The sequence below is a fragment of the Mustela nivalis genome (genome assembly GCF_964662115.1).
Source record: "Mustela nivalis genome assembly, chromosome: 13".
Lineage (NCBI taxonomy): Eukaryota > Metazoa > Chordata > Mammalia > Carnivora > Mustelidae > Mustela > Mustela nivalis.
The window spans coordinates 61,281,153-61,291,755 of NC_139032.1; the positions used below are offsets into that span (position 1 = coordinate 61,281,153).

Below are 10,603 nucleotides of genomic sequence, written 5' to 3' on the forward strand. Positions count from 1 at the left end.
AGATGCTGTGAAGGACCCTCAAGTCAGTTACTTGTTCATTCCTTCATTTTACAACCCCCGGGTACCCATTCCATGCCAAGTGCTAAGTTGGACCTAGCACTGAGTCATTAGCAGCCTCTGCCATCTAAGATTTAGAGGCTACACCTCTGTCTCCTCATCTCTGAAATGGGGGTAATAGCACAACACCACGAGACTACCATGAAGATTAAATTAATTAAAAATGTGTCAAATGCTTAGAATAGTGAATAGTACACATAAACCTTAAATATATATTACCTATTATCAATCATCATCATCATTAGCATCACCAGCCTTAATCACTCTTTCTTTGGAAGCTGCATCTCATCAGTTAAAATGAACGTGTTTTACTATAAAAATAGATTTCAGCAGAAACATTTTTACTATTAAGTAGGAAATTTTAGTAATCTTTCTTTAGAACTTATTATTCATTTGGGGTATGCTTTTTTTTTTTTTTTTTTTTTTTTTAGATTTGGGAGCCCATTTATCTTGGGAAAGTCCTTGGAAGGTCATAGGTCCCATACCTCGGGACTCTAGGGGATAAAGTAGTCCTGCCCAGAGTGACCACATAGGGCTTCACAGGTTGTTTTAACTGCACAACCCAAAGGGAAACCAGTCTCTCTTCATAGACTCTGAAGGAACTGCCCCCCCCCCCCCCGCCAACCAATACCCAGAGATGTGTACCACTGCAGCCCTGGTCCCACAGGTGAGGGAACCAAAGACTGCCATGCAATCCACTAAAGACCACTTCCAATCAGGAGAAAAGAGAAGGCTTTATGGAGGGATGACAATTGAGCCAAGTCGTGAAGAGCAGAAAGATTTCAGCCCATGAGATGCTGTGAGAAGGGCATTCTAAGAAGAAATAGTAAGAGGAAAGGCAAGGGAGTGCATCTGGGGAAGAGAGTGTCATTCTGTTTGGTGAGAGTAAAGGATGGGGGTGGAGTGGAGACCATAGTGAGTCTGGAGAGAGATGAAGGATCCAGATCAAGGAGGGCTTTGAATACCAGCCTTACAGCTGAATCTGCTAGGTATGCAATGAGAAGTCATTGCTGGTTTCTGAGGAAGGAAGTATCATAATCAGGGCTGTGCCTTAGCAAAGGCCCTCTGCCAGCTGGTGTGGGAGGTGGGCTGAAGGGGGCGAACGCTGGAAGCAGGAGACCAGGAAGACAGTGGCCCAGTGGCTGAAGGGAGGGATGGAGAAGAGGGACAGGATCAGAGTGACGTTGGGGAGGTAGAGAGGACACTGCCCATTTCAGATAGCCACCAGGGCAGGTGTAGTGGACCTAACTAAAACCCTTAACCCCACATGGCTCCTCACCCATGGGCAGGGTCAGGTCCACAGGCTGCAGCCCCACTCTCACCAGAGCTTCTGATGGCCAGGATTGATTGAATGATCTGCAGAGGTGTTTCAGGACAACAGCTAGTAATCTGGGCTTTGTTGGCTCAAACCCACGATGTCATGTTGGCACCTCAGCTTGCTGGCTGCAGACTTGGGGCCAAGACCCAGAACTAACAGCACTACAGGGTGGAGGCAAAAGTTGGGGACAAAATATGGGACAAAGATTCTGGGACCACAGGCACTAAGGACATATAGGCGACAGCATTTTGCAGCCCACCTTTATCAGGCCACTTCTGGAGTCCTGTGTCTCTGTCTAGCCCCATACTCTGCAAGGGGCTGCAAGGGTAGGGTGTGCCCCTGTGGGAATGGCTACAGTATGGCTATAATCAAAAAGGCAGATAATAACAAGCATCAGCTTCCTGTGGCCACCATAACAAAAGACCACAAACCAAATGGTTTAAAACAGTGGAATTTTATTATCTCACAGTTTGGGAAGCCAGAAGTCCAAAACCAAGGTCTGGTAAGCATCACCCTCCCTCCTGAGGATTTAGGAGAGTTTGAATCCATTCCTTATTGATTCTGGTGGCTGTCAGCATTCCCTGGCTTGTGGCTGCTCAGTCCAATCTTTGCCCAATCTTCCCATGGCCTTCTCCTCTTCTCTTTGTGTCTCTCCTCTGTGTGTTTTTTAAAAGGAAGTTTGTCATCAGATTTAAGGTGCTCCTGGATAATCCAGGATGATGTCAACTTGAGATCCTTAAATCAATTACATCTGCAAAGACCCTTTTTCCAAATAAGGTCACATTCACAGTTTCCAAGGATTAAGAGATTAAGACATGAATACATCTTTGGGGTGGGGAGCCCCTTTCAACCCACTATGCACATTACACAGTTGGCAAGAATGTGGAAAAACTGGAAGCCTTATACGCTGCTGGTGGGAATGTAAAATGGTGCGGCCACCTGGGTAGTCTGGCATTTTCTCAAATGGTGATTTTTTTCAAATGGCAATTCCGCTCCTAGGTATATAACCAAGAGAAGTAAAAAACGCATGCAGAAAAACCTGTACATGGATGTTCATGGCAGCATTATTTGTATTAGCCAAAAAGTGGAAACAATCCAAATGTCCATCAGCTGGTGAATGGATCAAGAAAATGTGGTATTTTACACCTATAATAGGATATTATTCAGCAATAAAAGGAGTTAAATACTGATTCATGGTACAACATGGATAAACCTTGGACACATTACATTATGGTAAGTGAAAGTAGCCATTCACAAAAGGTTGTTTATTGTACAATTCCATTTATAATGCCATTTATAATGAAGTATCCAGAATAGGCCAATCTATGAGACAGAAGTAGATTAATGGTTGTCTGGGAGGAGGCCGGGGGGATTCTAAAACTGACAGTATTATGTTAAGTGAAGTAAGCGAGTCACAAAAAGACAAATACTGTATGATTCCACGTATACAGGATACTTTGAGAAGTAAAATTCGCAGAAACAGAGAGTATAATGCCAGGGACTGGGAGGAGGGAGAAATGATGAGTTACTGTTCAATAAATAGATACAGAGTTTCAGTGCTACAAGAGAAAACCCTGGAGATTGATCATACAACAATGTGAATGTACTTAACACTACTGAACTGTACACTTAATGATTAAGGTGAGGGGCACCTGGCTGGCTCACTTGATAGATTGTGAGACTCTTTTTTTTTTTTTTTTAAAGATTTTATTTATTTATTTGACAGAGAGAAATTACAAGTACACTGAGAGGCAGGCAGAGAGAGAGAGAGAGAAGGAAGCAGGCTCCCTGCTGAGCAGAGAGCCCGATGCGGGACTTGATCCCAGGACTCTGAGATCATGACCTGAGCCGAAGGCAGCGGCTTAAGCCACTGAGCCACCCAGGCGCCCTGAGACTCTTTTTTCTTTTTTAAGATTTTATTTATTTATTTGAGAGAGAGAGAAAGGGAGTGAGCACAAGCAGGAGGGAGAAGGAGAAGCAGGCTCCCTGCTGAGCAGGAAGCCCAACATGCGGCTGGATGCCAGGACCCTGGGATCACGGCCTGAGCCCAAGGCAGATGCTTAATGGACTGAGTCCCTCGAGGCACCCCAGATCGTGGGACTCTTGATCTTGGGGTTGTGAGTATGACCCCCACATTGGGTATAGAGATTACTTTAAAAAATAAATTAATTTTAAAGAAATGTATTCCCAGTACCCAGGGAGTGCTGCTTTCTTTTACTCTCCAGTTTTGTCATGGGATGGTGAGTGAAAGTGACCTGAAAATCAGCAAACATTTGTGCTAGGTAGATGTTTTAGGTCCCCTGGAAGAAAAATGTTCTTATAGAGAAATTCCTCCTCCTCTACCAGGACTTGAACCCATCACAATTACAAACCAGCAGCGAAACAACTTGTCCTCACTCCCTGCATGCTCCATCTCCATCCCAGAGGACCCCAGATGAGGCATCTCTCTATAATTCCCCCAAGACTCTGTCTCCCTCACCCTTCCGAGTCCAGGTCAAAGCTCTCCTCAGACACCTTCCTCCACCTTGCAACAGGTTCATGAGAAAAGCAGTCAGTCTCCCACTCGGATTAGAGTCCTGGTTTTACAGCCCCGACGGCGTGAAGGCTCCGAGGGCAGGACGCAGTCCGACAGCAGGAGGGCTTAGCCTGCTGCATGCATGTCTTCGTGGAGGAGCTGGGCTTTCATGGAGCCTCCGGGTCCACAAACACTTCCTCCACACTAACCGCTCCCCTTCACTTCAGTCATCTGTAGCTGATTCCTCTCTGAAAGCATTGGTATTTCCTGTCTTATATAATGGGCAGGTAAGTCCAAGCCTTCTCTCTGCTAAAGACCCTGAGATCCCCGTAGGAAGGGAGCCAGGCTGAGCCATCTTCGCATCCGGAGTATTGATTGTAGACACTAAGGGCTTACAGCAAGCACTGAGCTGAGCGGCAACAGGCAAGTCATACAGGCTCATTAAACGACCCACTGTGTGTGTGGCGGGGGAAGGGGACTGGGTGGCTCAGTGGGTTAAGCCTCTGCCTTGGGCTCAGGTCATGATCTCAGGGTCCTGGGATGGAGCCCTGCATTGGGCTCTCTGCTCAGCAGGGAGCCTGCTTCCTCCTCTCTCTCTGCCTCTCTACCTGATCTCTCTGTCAAATAAACAAATAAAATCTTAAAACACACACACACACACACAAAAATGACCCTCTTTGAAATAATCATGGGCCCTAACTGACCAGTTACAACCAGGCACAACTAAGAGTACCAAAAAAGGGGAAATTCCATGCGTCCCCATACTCCTTCACTCTGCCCTTTAACTGTGGTCCCTCGCCACCATCTCCTCGAAATTTCTCCTTTGCTGCTCTGCGTGCTACTTCTGCCTCCTTTGTTCTGCCTTGGTGAATCCTTTCACCACCCTGACCACAAGCCCCCACCCAACTGGGACACTCCACATTTGGTGCCCCCCCCCAATCTGATCAGAGTGCCCCATATTTATCCTAAGATTTGACACAGAGTTGAGATAAAAATATGTTGGACTCAATTTGTTTTGCTATTAAAAAAATACTTTAGGGGCACCTGGGTGGCTCAGTGGGTTAAAGCCCCGCCTTCGGCTCAGGTCATGATCCCAGGGTCCTGGGATAGAGCCCCACATCAGGCTCTCTGCTCAGCGGGGAGCCTGCTTCCCTTCCTCTCTCTCTGCCTGCGTCTCTGCCTACTTGTGATCTCTGTCAAATAAATAAATAAAATCTTAAAAAAAAAAAAAGAAGTGTCCAAGACAGGTGATTTTTATACTTTTTGTTTTTATACTTTTTAGACAGACAATAAATCTGTGAGGAATTGACATGACAAAGAAAACTTACCGTTGTGAGCTTCAATTAGGAAGGAATTCTAAACAGAATTTTGCTTCAAAGATTTCATTTATTTATTTGACAGAGAAAGAAATCATAAGTAGGCAGAGAGGCAGGCAGAGAGAGTGGGGGAAGCAGCCTCTCTGCTGAGCAGAAAGCCTGATGTGGGGCTCCATCCCAGGACCCTGAGATCATGACCTTAACCCACTGAGCCCCCCAGGTGCCCCAAAACACTCTGGGGCCTCCCCGTCAGGGAATTGAACCCCAGTCTCCCACAGGACAGGCGGGGATACTCACCACTATGCTAATGAGGACTGGCTCTTCTAAACAGAATTTAGGCTGGGATAGTAAATTAGTTGAAAGTCACAAGGGTTGTTTATACAGTCTTTGGGCTCTAAATTTCGAATCTTGGTGAAAAGGATGTTTCTCCTGGTACAGGGAAGTCACCTTTCACAGGGGAGATTTGTTTCCTACTTTCAGGGGGAAAGAGAAAGTTCTGAATGTTCTGAATGTCCTTCTTCATGGACAGTCAACTTTTATTCAAAATAACCAATGTGCCAAAGTGGCCCAATCTTGGGGCCTTAGCTCCTATAGCAGCAAGGTACGAGAACATCTAGAGACAGGCTATGCATCTGAAAAAGCATTGCTAAGACGGACAGAGAAGCTCTGTTTACTGGGCAGGGAGGCATGATCTATCCAACTCAATGAGGCCAAGGCAGGATACCCAAAGCTTGGGTTGGTGAGTGGTTGAATGAATGACCTTGAGAGCTGCTCAGGTGGCAGATGTTAACTGTTAGAAGTGATGGGCTGGTTCAAGGAACAGAGTGCATGAATCCCAGGAGTGTGTGTGTGTGTGTGTGTGTGTGTGTGTAGGTGAGACTGGGAAGGCAGGAAAAAAAGACAGCAGCCTTTGATGGGCTGGTAAGGGAAAGGTCTAAAGAAAGGTTCGAGAAGAAGGGGCTGGCCAAGGACTTCTCCCTCACTGGACCCATCCAAGCAGCTTGGACTTGGTCATTCCCTCAGTGATGACCTCCCTCAGCTAAGTCTGTAGGTATGAGCGGGTAGTCACCACTAAGTCTGCGGACAGTCCAGCCATCCACCCTGCCTGCGCCCTCCAAACCCTCCCAGGCTGCACCTCATTCCATCCACTCCAGCTTCAGTGTTTGTCTCCTCTCCCAAATAGAGAACATTTTATCATCTCCGTGATTTCCTGTACACAAATCACGTCTACTAGCTGCTTTGCCTCCATTGTTTCATTTCATGCCCCCAGCATGACTTTTACCATGATTATCCCCTGAGGTATAATAATAAATATATACATGTATTTGGTTTTTACCTCATGTTCTTGGCACAGAGCTCCTAAAACTTTTTAAATTTCCTGAGTGATAGGGGTGATGGGAGTATCTTTTTTTTTTCTTTTCTTTTCTTTTTTTTTACTCTTAGAATGTTTATTAAATCAAAGATTTACAAGGACAGTAATGAATAAAAGTGAAATTTTTCAATTAAGAAAAATGATTACATTGGTGTAAGGGTTTATATTCAATTTCATTTTTTTTTAATCTTCCCCTTTAAGATTATATCATAACATGTGAAGCACTGGTGAGATCTATGTCAGCAGAAATTCCCAGTTTGCTGATTTCCTGGAGATTTTTCATCCAATGATTGTACTGCAACAAGTGAGCATCATTGACCACAACCTTGAAGTGGTCAGATTCAACCAGCACTTGTATTTTGAATGGTTTACCACTTTCGAATGGGAAAGTCGCCTGTCTTTCTTCCTTTCCCCAGATGTTATCCAGCTTTGTATTGCAAACAATGACTCTCTTGTTGTCCTCATTGAAGCGTGGGTTAAAGTGGAAAGCAACATCATTCCCTCTCTTGAAATCTAAAGCAAATCTGTTTGCATTGGGCTTCGTTGTGCCCAGAATTGTTATCAGATGCGAGGCATGACTCCTCCAGGCAAGGGCAGGTCATAAGGTACAGTCAGTGGTCTAGCAGGGATGCCAAAGGCGCCAGCAGGGGGCTGGGCTCCAGGAGCACTTGGCTGTCCAGGAGGCGGGTAGGCCCCAGGCCCACTCGGTTGCCCAGGGTGGGCTCCTGGTGCAGGTGGTCCAGGATAAGCAGGAGCTGTTGGGCCAGGGTAGGCTCCTGGAGGTGCCTGTCCAGGGTAGCCACCAGGAGGGGCCTGTCCAGGATAATTGCCAGGAGGGGCCTGTCCAGGGTAGGCACCAAGATAGGAGGGCCCTGGGTAGCCCCCTGCTCCAGCAGGCTGGTTTCCCCATTGACCAGGCCATCCTTGAGGGTTTGGGTTTCCAGACCCAGATAAAGCATCATTAAGTGAAAAATTGTCTGCCATTTTCCCCGATGCCTCCGCCCTCGCTGGCTTGCTGGGGGTGGGGGGGCGCTGGTGGCTTCTGGTGAGGTGCTGCGATCACGGGAGTATCTTTTGTTATTCGTAATAAGCTCCTTTGACATTACCTGAGAATATGCTAATGAGGTCATTAGTTTGGGGGGGGGGTGCACATAGCTTGAGGACAGTGTTCATCACCAGAAGGACCTAGATCTTGATTAGAAGGGTGAAATTTTCAGCCCTACTTTTCACCTCTGACCTGAGTTCAATCACCAATAGCCAACGATTTAACCAACTATGTGTAATGAAACACCCATTAAAGAAAGAAAGAAAAAAAAAAAAACCTGGGGTTCCTGGGTAGCCTGGTCGGTTGAGGGTCTGCCTTCAGCTCAGGTCATGATCCCAGAGTTCTGGATCAAGTCCTGCCTCAGGCTCCCTGCTCAGGAGGGAGTCTGCTTCTCCCTCTACCTCTATTATTCTTTCTCTCTCCTCCTGTCAAGTAAACAAATACATAAATCTTAAAGAAAAAAAACCTTAGAAAATGGTTTTGGAGAGCTTCTGAGTTGGCAACTACATCAGGAGGCTGGGAGAGCACGCTCCACAATCCATGGGGACAGAAGTCTGTCCACTCAGAACTCTCGGATCGCACCCTGCATACTTCATCCTCTGGCTGTTCACGGACCTCCTTGTGTAAACTGCAGCAGTAAGTAGAGATTCTCTAGGATGAGAGAGTTGTCTGGCTCATTACTGCCTCTGGGAATCCGACTTCCTAGCCGCGTCTGGCAGAAGCACTGGTAAGCCAAGGGCCCACTCTTTGGAATGGCCTCTGAAGTCAGGGCGGTTCTGTGGGACTGAGCCCGCGGAGTCTGACGCTAGCTCTGGGTAGTCAGGGTCAGAACCAAGTCACAGGACCCCTAGGTGGTGTCGGGGAGTGGGAGCAGCGGAGTTGGAGGAGACCCTCTATGTCCCTTGTCATTGGAGGACAAATAGCCCTCATTCCCATTTTGCAGATGAGGATTCTGAGACTGGGAGAGGGAATGCAAATCATCCACAGTCACGTCCCTGGCAAGGGCCGAGTGAGGCGTCTGCTGGACTGAGCTGAAGTCCTAAATTAACTCCCTCCATTTCCACACTGGTAAGGTGGAATTGGGGAGCCTCGCCCTCTTCCCTCACTGAGTAGCTTCCAAGAGCCACTGAGATGATTGATGTGGAATCATTCTATAAATTGGGGGGACAAGAATTGCAGCACAAGGGGCTCCTGGGTGGCTCAGTCAGTTAGACATCTGCCTTGGGCTCAGATCATGATCTGAGGGTCCCAGGATGGAGGCCTCTTCCACCCCTTGTCAAGCTCCCTGCTCAGTGGGGAGTCTGCTGCTTCCTCTCCCTCTGCCCCTCCACACCTTGTGCTCCCTCTCTCTCAAATAAATAAACTAAATAAATAAAATTAAAAAAAAAAAGTTGCAGCATGAAAGGATCCCAATGTGGGTTCAAATACCAGCTTCTCTGCTCATTTCCTGGGTGACCATGTAGAAGTTCACCTCTCTGGACTTGTTTCCTTACTTACAAAATGAGGGGGATCCTACTGACCAGTGAGAATTTTATTAGCTGTCGGATGTCAGGCTCTCGGTATACTCCCCGACACAGGACGCTCTAGGACCTCTTCAGAAGACCTGAATGTGAAGTCCTGGAACTCAGTCACCATAGGAAACTTTTTAAAAATTTTTAACCCAAAGACGGGAAGACAGAGAGTCAAAACCAGATTGATATCAGAGGATGTCATTTATATGGAAATAAGAGAATTCTGAATAAACAAAACTGGCCAAGCCAGGTGTGAAAAAGAAGACCCTGAGGCTCCGGTATTTTTAGAAGCCATTTTGCCTGTCATTCTCACGTCATTTCCCTAGCTCTGTGAGGATGGGCTTTAAAATAATTTGACTGCTGATCTTCAAACAAATCCCCATTCAAGACGACCAGCAAATGCCTTCCATTTGTTTTCATTTATTCATCATCTGCTCATTTTGCAGACATTCACTCAACACCGGCCTTGGGGCAGGCACTGCAGTAAGTGCTGGAGATACACGGGCCTCCCAGACCCATTCCTAGTCCAGAGAACAGAGGAATCAATCACCAGTTACGGGAATGGGACAGCTTTCCTGAACAGGTGTTTCATGAGGAGCCTCCCAGTGAAAGGCGGGGGAAAACAGAGGAGGAGAAGTCAGGACCAGGTAAGAGACAAGCCAAGGAGACATATGAGGAAAAGAGCACGTAAGGAGGCATGGTGGCAGAGGAGTCCAGAGTGATGGGAAAGCCCTGATTGTGAAGGAAGGTGCTGGAACTTTGTAGCAGATTAATCATCTGCTTGAGCTAGAAAACATAGGCAAGGGCAGGGCCAAGTGGAGAAGATTCATCATGGCCACCCAGAGGGGTTTTAAGTTCCACCATTTCAAAAGGACCAGCTTTTGAACCCAGCTCCACGTTAACCTCGCTTGTTTGATCTTGGCAAGTCACTGTCTCTCTCTAGCCTCATCTTCCTCAACTCTAACTGAGGCTAAGAGAGGAAAGGGGATGAATCCAAAATTACAAACCCTGAACCCTAGGTCTGGGCTCAACATGCTTCCCAGTTCTCCAAACAGATCTGTTCATATCTGCTTATCAAATTGAGGATCACTGGAAGGACCTCAGATAAACTGCATAAATAAAACAGTGTGAGCATGAGGAGGACCGTGGCTAAGGTTAGAGTCTGACAGGATGGCACAGAGAAAGACTAATGGTTTAAAAAGGCAAAATAAGGGTGGATACATTTGAATAAGATTAGTATGTGAGGCTGACCTAACAAAAAGTCAAACACAGCCAGCATTTACTCCTTTCACTTGAAAAAGCCTACACTGCTCATATTCTTTAAGACTATAGGGATATGGGCCAGCAGAAAAAATGAAGATTTCATCAGCACCCTGGTCTCAGAGGGTTCAGCTATAAACTGCTTGCTGTCCAATTTCCGCCGAAGACTTACCTGAAATTTAGCAATATCTATTTTAAATATTTTAAAG

General features: G+C 46.5%; 1 pseudogene across 1 annotated transcript; it reads right to left on the minus strand.

The window, feature by feature from the left end:
- Positions 1 to 6,713: 6,713 nt before the first annotated feature.
- Positions 6,714 to 7,609, minus strand: LOC309847179 (galectin-3 pseudogene; annotated as a pseudogene). The gene has a single exon. The product of its transcript is annotated as a galectin-3 pseudogene (transcript).
- Between the last annotated feature and the right edge of the window lie 2,994 nt (positions 7,610 to 10,603).